Source organism: Equus caballus, chromosome 24, assembly GCF_041296265.1.
Source record: "Equus caballus isolate H_3958 breed thoroughbred chromosome 24, TB-T2T, whole genome shotgun sequence".
Taxonomy (NCBI): domain Eukaryota; kingdom Metazoa; phylum Chordata; class Mammalia; order Perissodactyla; family Equidae; genus Equus; species Equus caballus.
The window spans coordinates 60,083,657-60,109,914 of record NC_091707.1 but is presented as its reverse complement, the minus strand read 5'-3'; the positions used below and the strand labels follow the sequence as shown (position 1 = coordinate 60,109,914).

Genomic DNA, 26,258 nt, shown 5'->3' with positions numbered 1-26,258 from the left:
ATAAAATATTTCTTCCAGATTTTTATCCCTCAGTCATGTGGGATTTGGGTGGAAAATTAGGGAAATAATTCACCTCATGGAGAGATTTCCATTCTTTGGGAACTCCCACGTCTGACTGGAGACACACATGTGTCCTCATTTCAATGAGGAAATCCTGGATTAACTGTGTGTGTAGCTCTGCTGTCTTCTATCAGCTCTGCAGAAGTGATGGCCTCAGAGCCAGAGTCATGGTTGATGCTGCCTCATTGAGTATCACAGGTTAGGACGGACTGAAGAGGACAACTTAGGGCCAAACTTCAATATGGAACCACCAGGGGTTGTGATTCTGTTTTGCTTCGTGCAATCTTTTCTTCTTCCCATAAATTTTCTTTATTCAGATTTAAAAAGTTTTGTTTCTACAAAACCCATGAAAATGCCAGCAGGTCTTGGTGAGCTCTCATTATGTAGACTCATCAGTGTGTAGGATGCTGTGTGGTTCTGGGGTGACTCCAGGATGATGAGCACTTGGTGTGTGGATGAGTAACATGGACATTGTGACAGAGAAGGTCACTGTCCTGCCTGATGGGTAGCAGGACTCTGGTGGCTGATTCTCAAGGCCTTGTGCACAGGCTCCACAGTCTACCCAAGAACAATGGAGAACACACTTGACCTGATGTGGTGAGCACTCTCCCTAAAGGAGCTAGTTCAGAAGTCAGCCTCACTTCTCGCAGGAGAACTTGTTATGAGAGGAAGAAAAGGCTGTTCTACGACCCAGCCATGATCACCAGTAGAGCAGAAGGAGGCGGAGAAGGCTACCTTGTGGGGCAGCTGCCACTGGCAGGGCCTGTTAGAGAAACTGTCCTCTTCATAGAACAATACATCTGCAATAACTTAAAAATTTAGCAACATAGAGGCCGGCCTGGAGTTGTAGCAATTAAGTGGACGTGCTCCCCTTCTATGGCCTGGGTTTCACCAGTTTGGATCCCAGGCATGAACCTACACACCACTTAGCAAATCATGCTGTGGCAGGTATCCCACATATAAAACAGAGAAAGATGCGTACAGATGTTACCTCAGGGCCAATCTTCCTCAGCAAAAATAGGAGGATCAGTGGCAAATTTAAGCTCTCAGGTAATCTTCCTCAAAATAAATAACAACCTGAAAAATGTGATTGTATCTATTCATCATGAGAAGGCACAAACATAAGAAGGTGAATGTAAACCAACATGGAACTTGATCTTCACAACACTTAATATTAATTGTTAACGGTAGCAACATGTCAATTTTATCATGACAATTGTTCAAGCTAATAGTGTAATTTCAGCTGGCTCAGGGGGGTTTATATTTTACATACAATGATAGAGATGGGCTCCTGTTCAATAACTTTGTTAAAACGAGGTCGAGAGGATATTGACGGGGCATGGGACAGAATATAACAACTAAGTCTATAATGGTAAAATATTCGACATTTGTTAACTTAGTAGGGTCAATATTTCAACACAATTGGATGTGGGGACTCACTCTATAGGGCCACCATAGTAGGTTGAAGTAAGAGTGAATGAGATACCACTCGATCTTCCCTCATTTAAGAACAGCCTCAGTTGGGCGGTGACCTGGAGAAGCAGTGGGATAATCACACATTTTGAAAACAGTTATTGTAAAATTCATGTCAATCCTTGAAGGCCTTTTTCAATTTACATTTGGCTGAATTAACTATTTACAATGCAGTATGGTCCAAGGTCCCTCTTTTGTCAAGTCAATATGTAAATGCAAAGAAAACTTAATTAGGGGCCAGCCGAGTGGTTAAGTTGGCGTGCTCCGCTTCGGCAGCCCAGGGTTTGATAGGTTCGGATCCTGGGCATGGACATGGCACTGCTCATTAGGCCACATTGAGGCGGCGTCCCACATGTGACAACTAGAAGGACCCACAACTAAAATATACAACCATGTACTACACGATTTGGGGAGAAAAAAGCAGGAAAAAAAAAAGATTGGCAACAGTTGTCAGCTCAGGTGCCAATCTTTAGAAAAAAGAAAAATTAATTAAAGGCATTACTCTTGAGTTTGGAACAGCCATGCTGATTATGGAATATTTTAAGTCAATGAGTGAAAGCAACATGCAGGATTTAGGCAAGCCCTATTAGCTAAGGGGAAGCACACCTGCTTATTTCCATTTTAGATCTGGAAACTTCCCTAAGGGCATAGGGAGCACATTGCTTAGGTTTTGTGGGATCCCCAGAAATAACTGTGGTTTGCACCTCATTGTTGATTAAAACCTTGAAGGTTTGTCAATTGGTACATTTCAGCAATGTTTATGTCATTTCAGCACTTGTGTAGAAGAGGCTCAAAGCCAATAAGCACCGTCTTATCTTTATGGTATAAACTCTTTTAGTAACTTTAGGATTTAAAATTCTGTCAAATTGTGGATTTCTGTTCAGTGTTTTATTATTATCATTATCGTTATTATCCCACCACAGTATCCAGTATTCTTTCTTTCTTTTTTTATTTTTCTTCTAGGTAGTTACTGGATATAATGCCAGAATGCCCTCTCTACATTGCAGTTATTTATAAATCTCATAATCCAAGTAAACTAGAATCAATATCAGTTAGGCATCTCCACCATATAAGTAGTTGAGTTATGCCCTTGGCTGCCCCACAGGGGATCTGAGGGGGTTTGTCCACATCCCTGAGCGTCAGGATCTCTTATGGTGACAGAGGCACAGGCAGCAGCATCAAGGGCATTTTGAAGGATATTATTGACACCTGTCCATAGACATGTGGACATCAGAAACCAAAACCTGCTGCTCTGAGGTCACCTAAGTGACACAGGGCCCAGGGCATCGTCGTTCCTTCAAGCACTCTGCACAACATGGGGAGGAGAGGATGCCTGGTTAAGACATGTAACCAACCATCAAAGCGTAGGAGTAATTTCCTAAACCCAGTGTCAGCCACAGATTAGACTGGAGTCAACACACACAATTTGTTCTATGACATAACTATACATTTGGGCTGACACTCACAACCATGTGCCACTTTGATGAGGGACATGCCCTCATACCCTGTCTCTTCATGCTAATTTATTATGGAAACTTCATACCTAGGTTGGCTGACTCTACAGGAGAGGCCTGTAGACACTACAGTGCAGCACAGAACAGCACAATTCCAAGTACAAGGTAGCAGCAGACAGCAGCTCAAGTGCACATGTGCCCTCAGCTAGCAGAGCAGTGGTCTATCCAAGTCAAAAGAATAAAGACCCCAGGTGATGGTTGTCATTGTCCCAGCACCCTATGCATAACATCATTCATGTGGCCTCTCTGCAAAGGCAGGAGAGGCTCCCAGTCAAAGCAGGTTCGGATGTTGGGTCTGATGATGCCACACACACAGCAAGAGGACAAGACCATGTTCATTTCTGCATAATAATAAAGCGATTACTGAGAGTTCTTGGAGTGACATATGGGGAGAGGTTATTCACTATTTGAGTTTCTTTGCTTGTTCCAAAGGTTGTGGGCCAACTGTCTGCTTCCATAGAACGCTTCCTTCTAGAGGATCCCTGAGAATCCTGAGTTAGAGGTCCAGTATGGAGGAGGCTGCCAGAGGAGTGGAATTCTGAGTTGCCTCTTCAGTTGTAAGCTGTGAACCCAGGTGCTGACTCTGGACTTTCACTGCTGCCTTTGTTGTTAACACACATGATAATGTCTCTTCAATGAGGTTCATAATCATTTTTTCTTTTATGTTTCTTTCAGAGAAACATGCTGGCTGTAGATCATGAAGAGACTGTTCAGTACAATGAGAGAAGGCAGCCTGAATCTGTTTTCGGTAAGAGAGGGTGTACTGCATGGCTCATGTGATGGGCAAAATTATGTGCCAACTTGACTGGGTCGTGGGATGCCCACAGAATAGGTCACTCATTAGTCTGGGTGTGTCCGGGAGGGTGTCTTTGGATGAGATTAACATGTAACTCAATATATGAGAAAAGCAGATTGTCCTTCATAAAGTAAGTGGGTCTCTTCCAATTAGTTGAGGCCTAAATAGAACAAAGTGGTGACCTTCCCCGACCTAAGAGAGGGTACTTCCTGCCTGACAGCCTTCAAACTGGGGCATTGTTTTCTTTTTTTTTTTTCCTGTCGTCAGACGCCCACTGAAACGCTGGTTCTTCCAGGGGCTGATGCCTGCTGGTCTCTGGACTAGAACCACGCCATCAGCTCTGTTGGGTCTCTGGTTTACCACTCATCCTCAAGATCCAGGACTTGCCAGATTCCATAATCTCTTGAGTCATGTAAGCCAATTCCTTAAAATAAATCTGTTTACACACACACACACACACACATTGCATTTGTTCTGTTAATCCGTAGAATCCTAATGCTATTCACTTACAATATTCACCATGTCTGCAGGCAACACAGGAGACTCTAGTGTCAGAGACAGATCCCTAAACACATGGCCTTACATTTGCTAAGTCACAGGGCAATGATAGACGTGTCCTTGCAGGACAGACTGTAATGCCACAGTGTAGTGGGTGCACCTTTGGCAAGGGGAACTCAAAGGATCCGGAAATTTTGCTAATTTTAGTTTAAGGATGTCACTGGTTGTTTCGACATTTCCAGGCAAATTGGGGAGGGAAGGATGGTGTAGTATTTGAGTAATAGCTTATATCTTTCAGAGTTGTTTTATGGTGATTCCTATGAGGAGTCTGTCTCTGTCATTTCGTGTAAAATTTAGAATGCCCCAGGTTGGAGACATACATACATTCAAGCAGCTTTGTAGCAACTGTAGGGCTGTAGCTTTTTGATATGGAAATGCCTGAAGTCACCTTGACTGTAGATGCTCAGTGAATAGTGCACATCCAAACACCAAGGATGGTGGTACAAGGTGGAGCACCTGTGATCATGCTCAAGCATCCTTGAGCTGTTTCCTTCCAAGGCTGTATTTACTGTTCTACTAGGATTACAGAGCTGACAGGTCACACAGTACATGACAATAACCTCAGCTGCCTTTAATGTTTTCCCAAAATAATGATTTGAGATAATAATCATTTAGCCCACACTAATGCGTAGTTTCATGCAGAAATGTAGGTAACATCCATTTGAACTCATCTGGGGCCATGAAGCAGCCATCTGAGTGAAGTGCACATCAAGGTTCTTTCATACTTTTAATTTAAAAGCAGGAGCTAAACATTTGTATTTGATAGTGGCTTCTGTGACTCCCTCTAGAGATTTACCACCTGCAGGTGTAGTTGGTGTTATATCCATGTGAAGCCTGCATTTTTGGGCTCATGATCTCCTGCAGCATTTTCTTTAGCTTCCACATAGTCTCTTCTTGCATAGGTGTTGTCTTGTACATTAGCCAAATCTCTAGGAAGTGAACATGCATCTAAAAGCTTCTTAGGGGCTGATCTGGTGGCTCAGCAGTTAAAGGCCTCACGTTCTACTTCTCATCGGCCCAGGGTTTGTCGGTTCAGATGCCAGGTGTGGACATGGCACCGCTTGGCACGCCGTGCTGTGGTAGGCGTCCCACATATAAAGTAGAGGAAGATGGGCATGGATGTTAGCTCAGGGCCAGTCTTCCTCAGCAAAAAGAGGTGGACTGGCAGTAGTTAACTCAGGGCTAATCTTCCTCAAATAAATAAATAAATAAAAGCTTCTTACCCTGTTGGCCATGACTGTTGTGTGTTCCAGAAGAGGGGAGAATACCCTTTGTTTCCAAAGCACCACAATGCCATGTGCTCCTCCAACATGGATCTGCAATCTTAACTTCCAGGAACATGGAGTTATCATTGGGTGTCCACAGGGAAACATCGCTCCCTTTGGAACTGAAGCCTCTAGAGAAGCAGAACTAATGACTGCAGAGACAGTAAGGAGAATTTCACTAGATGTCCACTAGAGGTAATGTCAAGTGAATCCACTCCCATTTCCTCCCCTTGATTCCTTGGCTTGTGCATCCTGACTATGGGAGAAAGAATGTCACACATTGGACATATAAGGCAGACACTGTCTTATAGCATCTGCAGACTCTGGAGAACCTTGCCTCACCCATACAAGGTTTTCCCACCCAGTTGGCACTGTAACAGAGTCTCCAAAGGGCCATTCCAAAGTTCCATCAAGCCAACTGCTTCAGGATGTTGGGGAACAGGGTGAGACCCATGAGCACCATGGCTATGGGACCATTGAAATACTTCCTCTTCTCTGAAGGTGGTTCCTTGATATATGCACATTACATATACAATAGGGTTGAAAATGCATTCCTTATGTTCAGGGATAATGTTTCATCAAAAGCATTGCAAACAGGGAATGCGTATCCACATCCATAGGAAGTATCTATTCCAGTACAGAGCGAACACTATGCCTTCCATGATGGACATAGTCCAATGTAATCAACCTGCAACCAGACACCCAAGGAATGGTGACAGATCAGGGGCTCGTATTGGTCTCTGTTGCTGGCAGACTGGACACTCAGGAAAGGCTATATGTAGGTACGACTAGATGCATGGCGGTCCATGTTGCTGAGCCCATGTGAAACCTCCATTCCCACCACCATGGCCACTTTGTTCATGAGCCCTTTGTCAAGGACAGTGATGGCAAGAGAAAGAGGCTGACCGCTATTCCACAGACCTGGCCATCCTACTCTCTTGATTAATAAAATACTCTTGTCCTGAGGTCACCCTTTAATAAGCATTCTCATGGGACAGCCATATCCTCACGTTTTCCAACTATTCAGAGATCTATCCAAATATCTCTTCCCCAAATGTCTTTGTTATCAATCATCCAATCATGTTCCTTCGAAGGCCCTATAATCCAGTGAAACTATTGGCCACACCCCCTGAATTGGGCCAATTAGTCATCTCCAGAGACAACTGCAAGATCATGTTGTATCTGCAAATGGAGAGTCTGAGAGCCGAGGACATGGCTGAGCATCACTGTGTGAGAGACACAGTGAGGGGAAGTCAGTGTGAGCCCAAATGCAAACCTCCCTGCAGGGAGTCACGTGGGACTGGGCTGCAGGTGGACCTCAGGGTCCAAACCCAGGGGCAGGTGCAGAGCAGGAATGGGGGGAGAATTAATGTTGGGATCACTAGTTCCCTTTGCTGCTAACTCCAAGAGTCCTTCAGGGACAAATGTTGCTTTGTTCCTTGTGGCTCTAATTTCTCAAATTCCCACTGCAGGTGACAAAGCAGGAAGTAACCTTTCTTTTTTTACAGATGAAATGTGACCAGTCACTCGGGATATTTCCTTCAACTGGTTTCCTTCTTGGCAAACAGACAATCCTGAGGAGGCTCTTTGTCCCTTGATTGGGAAAGATTTTCTCTAAAGACCAGCACATTCTAAACACACACTGCTTCTGCAGGGGCCTCTTCCCTCAGAGAGGCACAGAGCCCCCATCTGGTCATGATCATGCCCCTGGACCTCTGCCCCAGGGGCTCCCTGTCCTACCTGCTATAGTTCAACCTCTCACTTCTCATGCACTTTGGTGGATGTTGATGCTCAGGGATTCCACTCCTGTAGTTCTCTCAGCTTCATGGGTGGAAAAGCAGCCCACCCAAGGGCTGGACACAGCTCTCAGCTTTCTCTATGAAGCAGGCGGGATGGTAAGCAAGGAGATGAGAACTCATTCGAGCCTGGCTGGCTCATGCGCTGAAACAACCCCTGAAAGCAGCCCTGGGTGCCGTGTTCTAAGACTTATCTCTCAGCTTCCACAGGGAGAATCTGCCTGGAGAATGAGAAGCAGCTGGACAGAGGCCTGATCCCTGCCCAACCTCTGATGTCCTTACAGTGTCCCCCATAATCCCACCCAGATATTGCCCTCTGCATTCTACTGTTACAATTATCACCAAAGCTGTCCTAGACTCTGAGCTCCAAGGCATTCCATGCCCACTCGCTTCCTCCCAGCTCTCCCTCCAGTGCCAGGCACAGATGGAGCCACTGTGAAGCACCCAACCCCCCTTCATCCCCTAATCTCCATCTCATGCATCCATCCATAAATGGACACCCAGAGCAGCGTAAACGTGGGTGGCCTGAAGCTCACCTCAACTGCCCTGCTGAGCCCATGGGTCCTGCACTCATGTAATTCCAAGTCTTACAGACTCTACTGAGACACACGCCTGCATCATGTGTGGACTCAGCTGGCTGCTGACCCCAAGGCACTTCTAACAACTCACACACCTAATACCAGAAGACATCCTGACAATCACACAGTCAGACATCAGCAGAGAGCAGGCTGGGGAATCTGCTCACCTCCAGTGTCCCCACTGCCCCCATGGCCAGAGCCCCGATAAAGAGTTAAATTTCTGTTAGTGCCAAACTTACACTATACACCCGAAAAAACACTGAGGGAGTTATGTACAGATGTAAATATGTTTAGGGGAAAATTTTTAAAATATACAGAGGGCAAATGAGCTAAATATCCCACCTAATGAGTGGAGCAAAAGGCAGACACAGGTATTTGAAATAAGTAAAACTTTTACTACACACATTAAAAAATAAGAATGTTTTGCATTTTCTTTATATTCACTAACACTATCTAAGAGTATCACTCAATTGTATAAATAAAAACTTCACCACACCAGTTCAAATATGAATTTAACCAGAGGTATTGCCATTTTTTTAATCAATAAGGAAATTGTGGATGTTGCAAGTTACTCTCATATTCTGTACCCTCCTGTTCCTCACTTGTTCACAGAGTAAATCACTGACTTAAACGTGAGCTTTCCCCAGACCAAAGTCTTTGGTGGATGGAAAGGAAGCTGGAAAAGCCTCCAGGGTCACCACCTGCGTGGTTCAGAGAGACACCCGGGGGCACCATCTCCTCCACCATTCTGTTCCATCACACCTTTTGATTGGTTTTATTAGAAAGCTCAATGGAGAAATTTCTTTAAAAATCGCATCTCCCATTCATGTGTAACAAATCATTACTCTTCACAGAAGAACTGAAGGGGTTGACAACACTGTAGCACTCCTGAATCTTCAAGTTCCTTTCTCTTTTTAATGTCTTCTACGTTTTCCTCTATGCATGCAACTCTACAAACTGCTCTCGCGGGTGTAATTAACATCCTGGAATGTGAAATCCAGTTGATTCTCTTCATGTCTCATTCCACACATCCTCTTCATAGACTCCAGGGGGCGCTCAGGCCCCACAGAGCGCTGGGTTTACCTCAGGAGCAGGTGCAGATGGAGGCGAAGAGCTGGTTTCCTGAAGTCTCAGGGCTTCCACTAACGATTTCCTCAAGCTTCATGGTGACATCTCTGAATTAGAAAAGTTTTTATTTTTGTCTTGTAGCAAGAGGATGCATTCTCCCATGCAGAAAAGGCAGTGCCACTTCTAGAAGAGGAAACGGCTCTGCCTGTGGTCAGCAGGGTCAGAGATCTGGGAAGGCTCAGAGTGACCTGGTGCGTCTTTTCCAGTCAGATGCAGGCAGAGACCTCAGTGGGATTCCCTATTTGGACATTCTTTGAGACTCATATTAAAAACCAGTAAAGAGGCTAGGCCACGGCAATAACCTATGAAACACAATGGAGTTTACATTCGACCCATATTCTCACAAAAAAAGGAAAAAAAAACTGCATGTCAGACTCATAACTGATCAGACCATCCCTTCTTCTGAACATCCCTTTCCTTCCCCACTGGTCTTTGTCATCACATCTCCCTTTGCTCCTTTTTCCCCCTGAAAAGAGATGATGTGGTGTCTGTGAGATAAATCCAAGGGCTCAGATCCTTTACCTGGGGCTCAGCTGTGGCTCAGGCTGTGTCTCCTGCAGGCACCTGAGGAAGGTGGACACGACTTTCTCACTCCCCATTGACTTAGACGCTCTCCCTGTCCTCCGTGCATGGACACATTTGGGAAACGCAAATGGACATAAGTAGCCAGGATTTAGTGTTTGTTTGGTCAAGATGGGATGTGGATGTAGAACTGACTCCTTTTTCTGCTCAAACTCATGTGGAATCACCTCCCTGAAATGCGAGTTTGGCTGGGTTGTTGATGGATGCCCCAGTTTCCTGTGAGTTCTGGAGGATAGTGTCTAGGTCTTTCTGAGCTGTATACTTGTGGCTCCAGCATGACGACACTGTAGCCTGGAGCTGACTCACCAGTGCACGAGGTGACAGCCCCAGGTGACAGTCTGTCCACAAGCTCCCTGGTGCTCCCTCCACTGCTCTCTCTGCCTTCATCTCATTTTTTATTCCAAAGAAGCAATTCCAATCATGTTTTATTCATGTGCATCACTCTCAGGAAGGAGTAAGTTCCATTTCATGACCAAGTATTTTAGTCTAAACCACATGAAGCTTATAAAATAGTCGTACAAAAATTCTAGTGTTCTGTCTTGGTGGATTGTGCTGGAACACGAGGACATTAATAGATTAATAGATTAATAGATTTCCTTTCTTGAGTAATTCCTGAGGAGACAATTGTGTGTCCTCGTTTCCAGTAGGAAATCCTGGGTTGACTATGTGTGGTTCTGCCCTCTTCCATGGGGGCTCCTGGGAGCCCTTTTCAGAAACTACTGGTCAATGGTGACAGCACCTCACTGAGGATCCCGGGTTATGCCAGACAGGAGAGAACCACTGCATGGACAAGCCTTGAATTTTTCTCTTTCAAACTTTTTATTTATTTTGATGGTTTACAGGGTTTTTTTATTTATTCAAAATTTCTACAGAATGGAAACACATTTTATTTATATAAATTCCATGTTCAGTCCAGGTATAATCAATAATGTAATATACCACATTAATAAAAGGGAAGATAAACATTATATGGTCATCTCAATAGATGTAGAAAAAATCAATTGATAGAATAGAACATCCTTTCATTATAAAAACACTCAAAATATTTGGTAGAAAAGGAGCATATCTCAACATAACAGGGGCCATGTTTGACAAGCTTACAATTGACATCAATACTCAATGGTCAAAGCTTGAAAGCTTGTTCTTTAAGATCAGGAACAAGATAAGGATGCCCACTGTCACCACTCGCATGCAACTTTGTACTGGAAGTCCTAGCCGGAGCTATCAGGAAAGATAAAGAAATCAAAAAACATGCAAAACACAAAATAAGTAAAATTATCTTATTTGCAGTTTATGTGATCTTTTCTACAGAAAATACTCAAGACTGAACAAAAAAATCCTGTTAGAACTAATCAACTAGTTCAGTATTGTTGCAAGATGTAAAACCAACGTCTAGAAAACAGTTGTGTTGTTATGCACTAATAATGAAATATCTGAAAAAAATGAAGCATTAAACCCACCTGCAACAGCGTGAAAAACGATGAAATACTCAGGCATAAATTTAATCAAGGAAGTGAGAGATCAGTATCCTGAAGCCTCCAGAGCTCTGAGAAAAGAAGCTGAAGAAGACAAACAAATGCACAGATATCCCATGTTCTTGCATTGGGAGAATGAATACTGTTAAAAAGCCCATACTGCCCACAGCCATCCATAGATTCAGGGAAATCCTTGTCTAAATTCCTATCACATTCTTCTTTTCATTTACAAAAATAGAAAGAACGATTTTAAATTTAGTATGGAACCACTAAAGATCTCAAAGAGCTAGGGCAATGTAGAGAAAGAAGGAGAAAGCTGATCAGTCTTCCAGTACAGGAAACCACAGGTCAGCACAAAGCCCAGGGGGAGGGGGGCAGCTGAGGACAGTGTGGCACCCACTCCAACGGCCAGCTCTCCCCCCAGGACCCATGGGACACACAGTAGCGGTTTAATGCTGAAATCCAGGCCCAGAGGTCAGCTGGGGGAGTGAAGGCAGAGGGGCTGGCATCCAGGCTTTAACTCAGAGAGTAAAAGAGGAAGTGCTGAGTAAGAAGACTGTGCACATTTTCATTTATGCTGAATTCATTCTATGGCAAGAAGTGGAGTTTGTGTTGTGGCTCCATGTTTCAGAAGTCTTTGACGATTTATGTTCTATTCATGATTCATGACAGTTCTAAGAAAATTCCTCAGTTAGAACGATTGGAACGTGTTATTTTAGCTAAGCTCTTTCCTTTGCTTGGTCTCACTCCCTCCTGCTCAGTACAAGAGCAACGTGTTATGCTCTATCAGCATCATCCCTAGGGGAGGATGTGTTTATGTCATTTTCCACATTAATATATCTTCCTAATGCATCCAGTATTGTAAAATGGAATAAATGTTGAAACATTAGACTTTGCATAGCACATTTATTCTGAAGTCATTTGATGGCGGGAAATGAAGCCATCATTGTTTTTTCATGTGTCTGAACTCATTGATAATATAAATTTGTTCCATTGTTTGCCAGTTTAGTCAGGAACAGGAGGAGATAATTTTTTCTAGACTACTCTATGCAAGTTGACATTTCCAAGGGTTAAGATGAGGCATTCCTTTTGTCCTCTATTATGCATTTTGTAATTGTCTTGAGCGGGTAGTGGGTACCTTTTTAAATTTGTTTTGGGAATGCCAAATATAATTGTAATTTAAGCCACAGTATTGATTATAGCAATGCAGTTTTGCCAACGGGTGAATTTTTGCAGCTTATTAAGTTAATTCCAAATCTACAATGTAAAGGACAAAAAAAAATGACCCTACCATTTTATATTGTATTGCATAATACTTTTAATAAATATATTTCCAACTTGTTCAAGTTGTAGACTCTTATGGTATTTTTCCCATGGCTTGGTGTATTCAGCTTTATTCCTGTACTGTTTTTCAACATTTCTCCTCTTTCTCCTTTATCTCCTCCTCCACCCCTCTCATCATCATCACCCTTCTCCTTCTTCCTCTTCTTCTCCTGGCTATACTTTTGGGGTCCCTCTCTCCTATGCCCATATTTATAAATGTCTTCCTAAGGACATCCTCAGATTTGTATTATCAGCAACGTTGGCCTCCCTGCCCCATGACAATGATTGAGTTAGCTTCTTGGTTGAACCACAGGGGTGCTGTGGGTTCTTTGTCCTGTAACCCTGAGGATCGGTATCTTTTTTGGTGATGGAGGCCTAGTCAGCATCAGAAGCAAAGGCATTTTGACGAGTCCTTGTGCTGTCTCCCTGTAAGAGTGTGGACCTCAGCAAACCAGGCCTTCCAGTAGAGATTGCTCTTCAAATAGAGGCTGATCTCCCTGCACACAAGGGACCACCCCATGGTCTGTCCAGGCACAGGATAGTCCTCTCTTGAGCATCCTATAGAATAGGGAACAACATTTCAGTGAGACATAGCCAGTAATCGCATGGTAAGAGTTGCTTCCCTGAGCCCTGGGTCACCACATTCAATCACTGAGGAGAGAAACGTGGCTCTTTCTAACACACACAGATAGCCCTTCATGGAGCCACATGGCCAAGATTCTCTGTGAAGAGGATTCCAAGCCTGTAGTCCATCTTCCTGTCCCTCAGTGCTAACTAGTTATTGAGACTCCCAATCAGGTCAGCTATAAATCCATCCCAGAGGCTATGTAGGACCATACAAGGCCACACAGCCCAGCACAGCCCGAGGCACAAGCCAGCCAGTAATCAGCAGCTCAAACTACATGCTTCCTATGAGGTTAGAGAACCAGAGCACACTCTCAAGAAAGAGAAGTTCGAAACCCAGTGTCCTGGTCATTGCATCAGCAACCTGCTAACGGCACCCTTCATTGTGGCCCCTGCAAGTCCGGAAGGCTCTGATGTCAAGTGTGCTGGTGTCCTGGGCACAGACACACATATGTGCACACATACAAGGACACAAACACATGCACGCACACACACACACAGATATGTGCACACACAGATACACATTCATGCACATGCATATGTACAGCATAATGTCTTCAAGGTTCATCTATGCTGTACCATGTGATGAGATTTCCTTTTTTAATATTGTATAATATTTCATGATATGTTGGTCCCCCATTTTGATTACCCCTTAATTCATCAATGGACATTTAGGTTGCTTATACCAATTGTCTACTGTGAATAAGGCTCTATGAATATGAGTGTCCAAATATCTTTTTGAGATCCTGTTTTCAATTTCCTTGGAACTACATCCAGTAATGGGGTGGCTGGATCATGTGGTAGTTCTATGTTCAACTTTTGAGGAAACCACATACAGTTTTCCACAGCAGCTGTCATTTTACATTCCCACCAACAGTGCACAAGGGTTCCAATTTCTCCTTGCACACACTACTTATCGGCCATCCCGTTGGGTGTGAGGCGACATCTCATTGTGCTTATGACTTGCATTTCTTTGCTGATTAGTGGTCATTACCATCTCTTCAATCCTGGTTGGCGATTTGTATATCAGCTTTGGATAAAGGTGTATTCTGTTTCTTCAAAAACTTTGTAGTTGAGCTATTTGGGTTTTTTTGTTGTTCGGTTGTAGGAATTCTTCACATCTTCTAGATATTAACACAGCAGCAGCACATGGTTTGCAAATATTTCTTCCCATTATGCAGGTTCCCTTTTCACTTTGTTGATTATGTCCTTTCAAGCCCATAAGATTTTGAGCTTGATTTAGCTCTATTTCTCTATTTTTACCTTTGTTGCCTGTGCTTTTGGTGTCATATCCAAGAAATTTTTGCCAAATCCAATGTCATGAAGCTCTTACCCCATGTTTTCTTCTAGGGTTTTTATAGTTTTAAGTCTTACATGTAGGCCTTGAACATTTTGTGTTAAGTTTTCTCTATGGTGTAAGATAGGGTTCAACTTCGTTTTTTCACATGTGGACTTCCAGTGATCACTGGAACAGACTGTCCTTTCTCCCTCAAGTGTCAATCAATGCAGGAAAACCATTTGATGAAATTCAACATATTATTGTTTAATTTACTCCACTAATATCACTGAAAGCCAGGAGTGATATGGCACATTCAAGGTTCTGTTCATGAAATTATATCTAGGAAAGGGGCTTTCAGAGACAACCAGATCTAAACCAGTCAATGTAAAGGTGAGATCACTGGGCTGAGAGAGAGTTTATCTGCCCATTCCCCCAGGTGTGACATCTCAGGGCAGGAGCAGAGCAGGTGTTATATGTGCAAAGAGGTGAGTCACAGGTCAGGGCTCACATAGGTCCTTTCTGGTTCCCAGGAGAGATAATACCACTAATAAGGCTGATGACAACATTTAACACCACCAGCACCCTACTAGAAAGTTCACGATAAAGTTACTTGTGATCCCCAATTTATATCCTTTCAGACTGAAATGCAGAAGGTGAGGACACCTCTTCTGTGTCACACAGTGAGGGGGAGAGCTGTGCTCTGCTCTCCACCACTACTTACTCGTATGACCTCAGCACAGTCCCAGGATTCAATGACACAGGGACTCAGGAAAGCAGCTCTCAGGTGGAGTTTTCAAGGGAACCTGCTTCCTGAGCCTGGAGCTTCCCTCTGACCACCAGGAGCTCACGTCTTCTGTAAGCCAGTCACTGTGAAGGTGCATTTCTGAGAAGCATGAATAATCTTCCACCCAATCCGGTGGAAACTATGTTCACTGAATTCAAAATTCACTGGCATTGACACAACAGCAAGAAATAGATACTTCTAGAATGTGTGAGTTTGCCCACTAAGACCAGGTACTGTCCCAACATACAGACACTGAGGAGCTTCCCCTAGCTGTCTGTTTGTGGTCCTGAGTAGGGCTGGGAACTCCTCAATGTGCACCCCCAAGGACAGAGTCCTGAAACTTATGGTGTTCTTGCAGACGCTCATTGTGCACCGGAACAAAGCAGGATTAGGGCCCTACTGGCCATGCCAACGGTGTTAGAAAAGATCACCATCTACGCACATTATCTACCTTATCCCAAAATAAACTTCCTGGCTACTGTTATGAATAATTCTCCCTCCAGAGAAACCATTGAGTGTACTTAGGAGTGACATTGATTCAGGTGAAGGAATGTTCACCCCAGTTAACTGAGCTGACAAAGCTGTTGAGAATTATGATAAGCATTGGATAGTACACAGCTTTGTCTGATTTCAATGTGATAATTAAACTTAGCTGTTGTCCCAAATTGTGACTCTCCATTAAATAAGCATGTGATGGTACAGACGGGAAATGGATTGGAATGACTATCGGACAATTTAGATGACCTGGACGTGTGGTGCATATTTGATACAAGAAGAAACATACATCTCTATGGGAGTAGAGGCACATTGACTCTCTGCCCAAAGCTGCCATCATCCTTGACCACATATCATTTCCTGACCAGCTCCCTCAGTACATCCCCTGGCCTGGAAGAAGAGGTTACTGGGCCTGGTGAGGGGGAGCCCAGGGCAGGAGCGAGTTCTCTGAGGGCAGGTCAGCATCTTCCTCTCAGGGGGAGCCCTAGAGACAAGGACATCTTGCAATTTCTTTCTCTTTTGTATAGCAAGATGTCTCCCTTATGCAAATCTCCACTTAGAACATAAGATGAAAACAAAGCACAAAGTCGCTTAAATTCAGGGTCTTTCTCACCCTTGAAAATATTTTCAGGGAGTCATGAATCTCATCTGCAAGAACATGAATCACCTGTGGTTCTTCCTCTTTCTGGTGGCCGCTCCTGCATGTGAGTGAATCAAGGACTCAGACATGAAGATATGGGGACACTGTGTCTGAGTACATGACTAACTGTGTTTCTCTCTGTCCCCAGGTGTCCTGTCCCAGGTGCAACTGAAGGAGTCAGGACCTGGCCTGGTGAAGCCCTCGCAGACCCTGTCCCTCACCTGCCCTGTCTCTAGATTCCCTTTAACCAACCATCATGTACACTGGACCCACCAGGCTCCAGGAAAAGGGCTGGAGTGGCTTGGTGATTCAAGGAGTGGTGAAAGCACATACTACAACTTAACTCTGAAGTCCCAACTCAGCATCCCCAGTGATACTTCCAAAAGCCAAATTTATTTAACGCTGAACAGGCTGAGAGGCGATGACATGGCCATGTACTACTGTGCCAGAGACACAGTGAGGGGAGGTCAGCGTGAGCCCAGACACAAACCTTCTGCAGGGGGGCAGGAGGGGCTGGGGTGCAGGGGGCTCAGGACACCAGGGGGCGCTCAGGACCCACGGAGTGCAGGGCTGAGCCCAGGAGCAGGTGCAGGGAGAGGCTGGGCGGGGTTTCTAGTTGGAATCTGTGGTTTCCTCTCCTGCACAGGAACTGGACCAGAGACCGTCTCCTAGGTCCTCTTGTATCTGTGCTGTGCTTTATGTTGCATTCGGAAGATGACATTATCTTTACTAAGGAATTAAAGTGGGCATTTCCCCCAACCATTTTTGCCCTCAAAGGAACTACCTAGAACACTAAGGTAACCACAGTTTTCAATTTGAGTCTGAAGTCTTGAAACTTGATGAGTGTTCTGACAAGGCCTAGAGGATTTTAAATCACAGGTAAACTGTTCTTCATGTCTGTTGTTGTACAGGAGGAAGGAGGAGCCCCACCCTCCAGCATCGTTACCACTGCACAAATAGGTTGACAATCGTGCAATATGCACTGGGATACACTGTTAATGCCAGCATGCCCTGATATCAGATAGACAATGATCCTCATTATTCACGGAATTCAAATATGCAAGTTCATCTCCTTACTAAAATTTATCTGCTCCCCAAAATGAAAACTGTCATTGCTTTCTCAGTTATTCATGGAAACGTACAGTGCAGCCAATATTTTGAGATACGCAACACATGCACATTCCCAGCTGAGGTCACACAAGGTAGTTCTCTGCCTTTTTGTTTCAGCTCCATCATGTAAACAAGTTTCTTTTGATGTCAGCTTAGGGCCATGTCTTTCACATTTTGGTGTCTGTGGTTGGCAGGTTCCCTGTCTACACGGCCCCTCATTCGCAGTGCTGAGGGGCTGGCCTGTGTTCGTATGCTCAAAAAGCCTGTGAAATATCTTAAGGAGAAAATATATATGGTAGAAAAGCTCCATTCAGGAAGGAGTTATCCTGCCTTTGACGGTGGGCTCTGTGCTAACGTATCAAATAGTAATTACCTCCAAGTAAGATGAAGACAAAACTCACTGCATATTTGAGGCAGCCCTGGAGACTTGGCTCAATGCCGACACAGCACGGACAAGCGGAGATTTATGACCAAGGAGCAGGGAGGGGTGAGCGATGAAAAATCACCAAGAGGAGATGTCAGATCTGGGGTTCTGGCCAGACCGACTCCACAGGGTTCTTGCTGAAGGGAGGCCACATCGTCCGATTTCACCCGGGATAGCATGGTGATGAATTTGATCAATGTGAGAGTGAGCACGTGACAGGGGTGGGTATCCTCATTAATCTGATCAGCAGGGTCCTAGATAAAACAAAGCCATGAAGGTAGACACAGAGCCAGATTTGAGAGCTAGCTGAGAAGAGCATTTTGAGGAGCCCAACTAAAGTATGGTCAAGGAGTCTGCCACCTTGTTAGAAGAGGAATAGGAAAAGCACAGAGACACGAGGGATCCACACGCATATAGAGAAGAGTCCATCTTAGGACTCAGTGACAAGCTGTCCATCTCAAGTGACAGAGAAAGGTCTTAGTATAAAGAAAAAAATCTGATGGCATCTTGATCTTGGACTTCCAGACTCCAGATCTGTGAGAAGTAAATTTCTGTTGTTTAAACCACCCAGGCTGTAAGTTTGTAGCGGGAACCCTAGCAAACTAATACACAAATGATATGGAAGCAGAGTAGACGTTTATGGAGATTAAAGTATTAATTTTGATAATAGTTCAGAATAAAATCTACCATCTAAAGTACAGAGAGACAGGAAAATAATTATAACAAAAAATGTGGGATAAATAAAATATGGAGAGAAGAAGTCATTTATTTTTCAGTCGTGGAAGTAAAAGATAGAGATATCACTGAGGGCACACACTGAAGACCTGAAATTTCTGATTTTTTAAATAGAAATATACCAAGTACTAGATTCAAAGCACACCACACCACTTTTAAAAACCTAATAGAAAATCACATCCCTTTTGGGAACCAAGTCGTTATCAGGAAGACACAGATGATTTACCTTCACAGAGACACGGCAGAGCTGAGGCTGACTGCTCAGGATACATCAGAAAGGAAGTCATAGTCAACGGAATGGAACCCATCCAAGGCACATGGACATGGAGGCATTTCCAAGGGTCCTTCACAGAAATATAAAAGACAGAAGCAAAGCCATCAGAATCACCTTTGTCAGAACTGTAGAGAGCAGTCAAATACTTACACTAACCAAGAAAACAGTTAATGAAGAAAAACATCACTTAAACGTGGTAGGGAATGTGTATCTGTGCATTTCCACTCATATAAAAGGTCCAGAGTAGATGATCCACAGAGACAGAGACGGGAGGTGTTGGTGAGGGGCAGGGCTGGGGGAGGTGGGGAGTAACTAGTAAACCCTTGATGAGTGTGGTGTGTCCTTGTGGGGTGACGACAATGTTTGGTCTTAGTGGTGACGGTTGCACACTAGTGTGAATGCACTTAATACCACTCAGTGCTCACCTTAATGGGGTTAATTTTATGTCATGTGAATTGTACCTTTATATTGTTTTTAAAAAACAATTGTTTTTTCAAAGGAATCACAAAAAAACCAATTTATGATCTATAGGCAGAAAAATACCTTTCAAAGTATACTGACTTTTCCTCACTCATTTTAATTTCAGCTTTAATTTCATGTGCTGTTGACTCATCTATCGCCTTTTCATTGCTAATTTGAGAAATCATATTTCTTATATCTAGAATGACCATTCGATCCCTCTTATCCAATTTAATTATTGCTTTACATGACCAAGGTAATTTATCCACATTTTTAAATATTTTCTTGAGCATATTTAACATATTTGCAGTAAAATCTTTGTCTTCTCCATATTGGAATCACCTTACGCCTCTTCTTATCCATCTTTTCCTTGGATTTTATTCACTTATCACTGTTTCTTCAGACATTTAGTCATGTTTGATTGAATGCTGGTCACTGTGTAGTCGGAGGAATGGAAGGCCCAGTAGTGAAATCTTCCCTTTAAAATGAATTCAGTTAAAATTGTATTTAAAATAACTTCATCTGAAATTAAAATAAATTTATAATTACACCTCAAACAATAATTTCTAGAAAAGATACAGTCAAAGGATAAACCACTAATACTTTTTAAATCTAATCTTCACTAGTAAAAGCACGACCATGAGAAGACGGAAGGACCTGAAGGGCTGTCTCGGCATGGACACCTTCCTCTCAGCCCTCAGAATGCGCTGGTCAACGGAAACACACAAAGAATAGCAAGGACAGCCCCACGATTATCTTTAAGTTTAGTTTGAATTATTAAAATATACCAATGTATTTTAGCTCATGAGATTGAATTAGAAGGTGTATTTGTTAATCTAGATAAACACAGAAAAATCTACATGAACTCAATTGTTAATGACAGTGTAACATCACAGCAAATTAAAACAGAATATAAATTACATTATAAAACAACAATCGAAAAAGTTCCTTTGATAGATGTTATAAACAGTAGTGCATTGCTGGGTCACATAAAGTAGGAACAGGAAATATGCAGAGACACTTCCTGTCACCATTCTCATACTGCACTGTTCTCAGGGCCCAGGCAGAACAGGAACTAAAGAGAATAAATTAAAGTACCACGACTGGAAAGAAAATGCCACCCATTGCTCAGAGATGGCAGGGTGACTAAACCTTACTCCACCTCAGAGCCTCTGACACATTCTTTAGAATTAATAGGAGGACAGAGAGTGATTGTGGATAAATTAGTGTCCAAATTCTATTGTATTGGTATAATTTCAAAATCAACAATATAAAAATGTGCTAAAATTATAAGGAAATTTTCATCACCAAGTAAAACTCAAATTTTATATTTCACTATATTTATAATAAAAATGCCAACACAGTGGGTTGGAGTTTGGAAAGCTGATCCTGTGACTAGTGAGAGAGCGCACAGCACAGGTTTAACAAGCAAGTCCAGAGTTAGAACAAGAGAAAGTTGAGGTCTGCAGGGAGCCAAGGAGGAGCCCCAGGAGGCTGGGATGAGAGGAGGAGTGTAGAGATGGCCCAGCTCTAGTTGTTACTGTATGGATGCACCTTCATTGAGTTCCCACATGAAACATTGAGAGAGAACATGAGTCCTGCTGGGCTTACTGTCCCAACCACCTCCCCCCTGACACTTCCTCTGACTGATCTCTCCTGTTACGGAAGAGACACCTGGTCCGTGCATACAGAGGCTCTGTCCGCCACGGATCTCAGCCAGCAGCCTCCTCCCAGGAGGGTCCCACAAAGAGGGACCAATCATGACCCTTCCCATCTTTATACAGAAACTTGCTCCCCAGATTCCAAAAGTGCTTCAGATCCTGGAGAAAACACAGTGACTCTGCTACCCAGAGTCAGGGTTCTCATCTTCCTGGATAGAGTTCTCTGGTATTCAAGAGTTTTGTCCAAAAAAACATGAAATCCTTCTAGTCATGCCTCCTCTTGATAACTTATCTCAGCTGTGAGCATCCCCTGGGTCTTAGGAAAGTGAAATTATGGGGATAATATCTGTGAAGTTGGCATCCCATCCTTTTTCCTCTCCCCAAGTATCCTGTGCCAGGTGCTGGTGTAGGAGTCAGGCCCAGGACACGTGAAGCCCTCAGAGACACGCTCCCTCTCCTGGTCTGTCTCTACATTCTCCATCACAAACTGCAGTTACTGCTGGGACTGAATCCACCAGCCCCTAGGAAACGGACTGGATTGGATAGCGTGTTTTGGTTCTGTAGGCAGCACGGTATATAACCTGCATCTCCAAAGATGACTCTCCCTCTCCAGAGACACATCCAAGAACCAGTTCTCTCTGCAGCTGAGCTCCGTGAAGGCTGAGCACACGGCCCTGTATTACTGTGCAAGAGACCCAGTGAGGAGAAGGCAGTGTGAGCCCAGGTGCAAACTTCCCCACAGGAGACAGGAGGGCCGAGGCTGAGGGGCCTCTCAGGACCCACTGAGCTCCTGTTCCAGCAGAGGAGAGGGGTTGAGGGCTGGCTTCCTGTCAAGGGTTTTATCTCCAAGTCCTTCAAATCTCTTCCTGACATACAAAGAGTAGTTTTCTACTAGCTGCAAATACACAGCATTGACTTATCTTTTCAGAGTCAATGGTTATTAAAAGTAATACTCAAAATTGCCAAGGACCAGGCATTTGGATCAAATAACTTATGCTGTCTTGACAATGCCACTATGCATTTAGAGTTATAATGATTTCCATTCATAGATGAGTAAATTAACCTTAAATAAGTGCATTTTTACTGATCTCAGATATTCTGACTTTAATTTATTTGACTTAATACTCTATCATTTTATCTTTTTTATTATTTTCCCTGATGTCTAATTAGAGAGATCATATGTAAATGGGCCTTGTGGTTGTAGAAAGACCATAGCTTCTCCATCAGCTCCATGTCTCTGTTTCAAGGTTTCTCAGTATCTCCAAGTTCCAGTGAAAGAAAAAAAAGTCTCCTCGCTTCAGTCCTTTTGGTCTTCTTAAAGGTCAGGAGATAAGGGCACACTCAGGAGTGAGGGCTTTAATATCAACAGGTACCCAGAATCCACTCTCACAAGACTTGCAGCCTGTGGGCTCTTTTCCAGGTGCATATTTGTCTCCAGACCCTCATGCTCATCCACCCCCTCACTCCACCCAGCTGCTCACTGAGCTCAGCATCTCCAGGCTCAGGAAAGGGACACACAGGGGTGTGGGACTGAAGGAGGTGGAGGTGAGGTGAGGTGTCTTTCTCCTCAGTGTCTCATGATGAAGATGCAGTGGAATATTTCCACAGGGCAGTGACGTGGTGGAGATGCTGCAGGCTGGGTAAGGACAGATGATGAATTTGTACAGAATTGACAGATATTTTCAAATAAATGTGGAATATATTTTGGTGTACTGAAGGGCTGGAAGTTCTGATGCACTGATCGTTGGTATGTGACAGAGAGGAGGAAGAAGGTTTTCTTTTTTAGTTCTCTGTTCTGAGGAACATGGCATGTGGTCATCTAATTAAATACAGTGTGACTGACAATATAAACTTGCATTATACCTTTTCTGTGTTCACACACAAACATATTTAGTTATCGGCTCAGTTATGTATTCAGGATTGCACTTGTCCATAGGTAGTCAAAAGCGAGCAATTCTAAAAGTGCTATTGTGGATTTACGAAGGACTAAACATCTTCTTCCTTCCCCATTGTAAGATCACAGCCACTCCTACTGATATGGTCCATGGTCCCTGCCAGGAAGGTGGGTCTCTGCTTGCCTGCTAGTCTCTTAAATGAAAAGTCTAGGGGCTTGCCATGTGGTGCAGCAGTTAAGTGCACACGTCCCACATCAACGGCCCGGGGTTTACCAGTTCGGATCCTGGGTGTGGACATGGCACTGCTCATCAAGCCATGCTGTGGCAGGCGTCCCACATATAAAGTAGAAGAAAATGTGCTCGAATGTTAGCTCAGGGCCAATCTTCCTCAGCAAAAAGAGGAGGACTGGCAGCGGTTATTTCAGGGCTAAACTTCCTCGGAAGAAAAAAATGAGAAGTCTAGTTGAACTGGGCTGCACCACAGTTTCTCACGTGGGCCACTGGGAATGACGCCAGTTAGCGGGGAAGTGGGTGGTCCATTCCTACTGTGAGGCTTGCTTCCAGATCCACAAAATCCCTATCGATTTAGATAATGCCTGCGTCCTATTGTACTGTGAGGTTTACTACATGTCAATTATTCACCATTAAACCTATTTCCCGTACAAAAAGGCATCATTGGTTTTAAAAACTTATAGGCAGATGGACAATAATGTGAAATTTCAGAAACTTCTGAAAATATATACATTGCTTGACTATAAATTCTAGATAAGTAGTAGAACTCATAAAAGACATACATGTCCTCATTACAGGAAGGGGCTTCTCCAAAGCTCACCAGGCCTGCCCACCCCGGTCCTGGAGTTGGTTCAGGAGGGCAGTCGAGTTGAGGACTGAGGCACGGTGGCCCAGATCCTGAGGTTAACTCTTACCAGATTTCTGCTCTTGGACACATCACACTCTAGGACTCTGCCCCTGATGTTGACCTCCAGCCCCAGAGCTTGCTAAATAGTCAGAGGACATGCAAATAGGGCCCTCCCTCTGCTGATGAAAACCAGCCCAGCCCTGACTCTGCAGCTCTGGAGAGGAGCCACAGCCCTGAGATTCACAATTTTCCCATTCGGTGATCAGGACTGAACACAGACGACTCATCATGAAGTTTGGGCTGAAGCTGGGTTTTCCTTGTTGCTATTTTAACAGGTAATTTATGGAGAACAGGAGACATTGAGTACGTGAGAGGATGTGAGGGATGGAAACAGTGGATGTGTGACAGGTTTCTGACCAGGATGTCTTTGTGTTTGCAGGTGTCCAGTGTGAGGTGCAGCTGGTGGAGTCTGGGGGAGGCCTGGTGAAGCCTGGGGGGTCTCTGAGACTCTCCTGTGCAGCCTCTGGATTCACTTTTGATGACTATGCCCTGCACTGGGTTAGACAGGCTCCAGGAAAAGGACTTGAGTGGGTGTCATTCATTAGCTGGAGTGGTGGTAGCACACACTACGCTGACTCCGTGAAGGGCCGATTCACCATCTCCAGAGACAACGCCAAGAACACGCTCTATCTGCAAATGAACAGCCTGAGAGACGAGGACACGGCCGTGTATTATTGTGCAAAAGACACAGTGAGGGGACGTCAGCGTGAGCCCAGACACAAACCTCCCTGCAGGAGGGGCTCAGGACCACCAGGGGGCGCTCAGGGCCCCTGTGCTCAAGGACCATCACAGAGGCAGGTGCAGATGGAGGGTAAGGACTGGTTTCCTGTCATGGCTTCTTTTTCTTATAAAAGTTTCCCCAAGATAATCTCTCTGGACTTGTGATTCTTAGCTCACCTCTGTAGTCTCTGAATTAGAAAAGTCTGTTGTAATAGAAGGAAAACATTCTCACAAGCACAAATTACAGAGTCACTCACAGACAGCTACACTTACAGTTACTCCCTAAATGCCAATTACTTATCTAGGTTTTTGATATTCATCAGCTAAATCTATGGAAGAGACTCTATGGGATTCCAGAGTGCAGCTCCACACAACACAGCTCAGTGTCCAACTAGCCAGCAAGCAGCTGCATAAAGTGCAGGCTGGACATCAAGCCACAGAGGCACTATGAATTCAAAGCAAGAGAGGAAAGACCCTGGTGGTGGTAAAGGCTTGGCACCATGCTCATGGCACCAACAGAAGGTGACAACTTGCAAAGGCACGGGGACCTCCCCCCCTCAGGGCTTGGTATGGATGTCCAGTCTGATGAGAAGCACACACACCACGGGAATGTGAAAGATCTATTACGTACACGATTGAAATCTCTGGGAAGAGCAGGCAGGCCTTTCAGCAAGTCAGAAATGCTCTGATACAACCAGGAAAGGAGGCTTGCTCATGGCTTTAGTTGTGGCTCAGTGGTGGGGAAGGGTGATGGCTCCACTTACAGGAGGTTGATTTCAGTCTCCCACTGACATCAAAAGAGCAGACCCCTGCCTTCTTATCAGATTTCCTGTGGGGAGGGGGGCAAAAGAAGAGGGAGGAATGAGCCTTTGGCTGTCAGCAGTCAAACATCAAATATAGAATCTGACTACTTATTGCACTTAACAATCATAGTAAGACATGAAAGGGGACGGGGAGAAGAGGAGGTGGTTCTTTGTAAAATTAACTTCTGAAGAACCAGGCATGGCCCACAGAGCGTCTCTCCTGCCTCCCTGACCAGAACTGTGTCACAGGTCAGCAGAGACAATGAACCCCGATGGGGAAGTGAGGCTGCATCGATGAGGGTGCTCACTTTTTCATATGAAATTAGAACCACAGCTCCAATGAGAGGAGGCTGTTTGAATTATACATTGCTTTTGTAGCCGATGGCTAAGGAAAAATGACGCTGTTTATACCACTAATGATTTCATTTAGACTCTGTTATTCCATATTAGAGATTGACATCAAGATTGTCAACAAGCAAATTTCCATAAAGGAAACTTAATTACTCCCAAATATCTACCTATAGCTTCACCAAAAAAGTCCTAATTGTGATTGAGTTTCATCTATACTCCCAGCATTTGAAGCAGGTCTTCCAGCAGAGTCTAGAGAAGAAAAACAAAAATGGGGAAACTGAATGTCGTACATGTTCATCACACCAGACTCTACTGAACTAACATGATCCAGGAGCACTGCCGTGGTTCTCTGCAGAGTTCACGCTTCCATATTCACAATAACTGTAACACAGTCTCTCCACTATCCTCAGACATGTGGCCTAGTTCACCCTCTGTTCTGAGTTTATCTTCTGGACTCTTTATATGGGAAAATAAGCCATCGGTTAGAATTTCCACATCTCCCTCACATGAAACCCTCTTGTATCTTCAATTCTCCCT

The 26,258-nt window shown here is 44.1% G+C and overlaps 1 long non-coding RNA gene and 1 gene segment (V, D, J or C); both read left to right on the top strand.

The window, feature by feature from the left end:
* LOC102150085 (Ig gamma-2 chain C region-like) overlaps positions 1–26,258 on the top strand; it is a 550,048-nt gene that overhangs the window by 278,075 nt on the left and 245,715 nt on the right.
* Positions 536–6,631, top strand: LOC111770441 (uncharacterized). 2 transcript variants are annotated; one of them, XR_011431991.1, is made up of 5 exons: positions 536–657; positions 3,480–3,621; positions 3,723–3,795; positions 4,111–4,255; positions 5,737–6,631. It is a non-coding gene; the product is annotated as an uncharacterized lncRNA (long non-coding RNA). The 2 variants fall into 2 exon arrangements; XR_002803718.2 differs by lacking the exon at positions 5,737–6,631 and having other exon boundaries at positions 561–657; positions 4,111–4,302.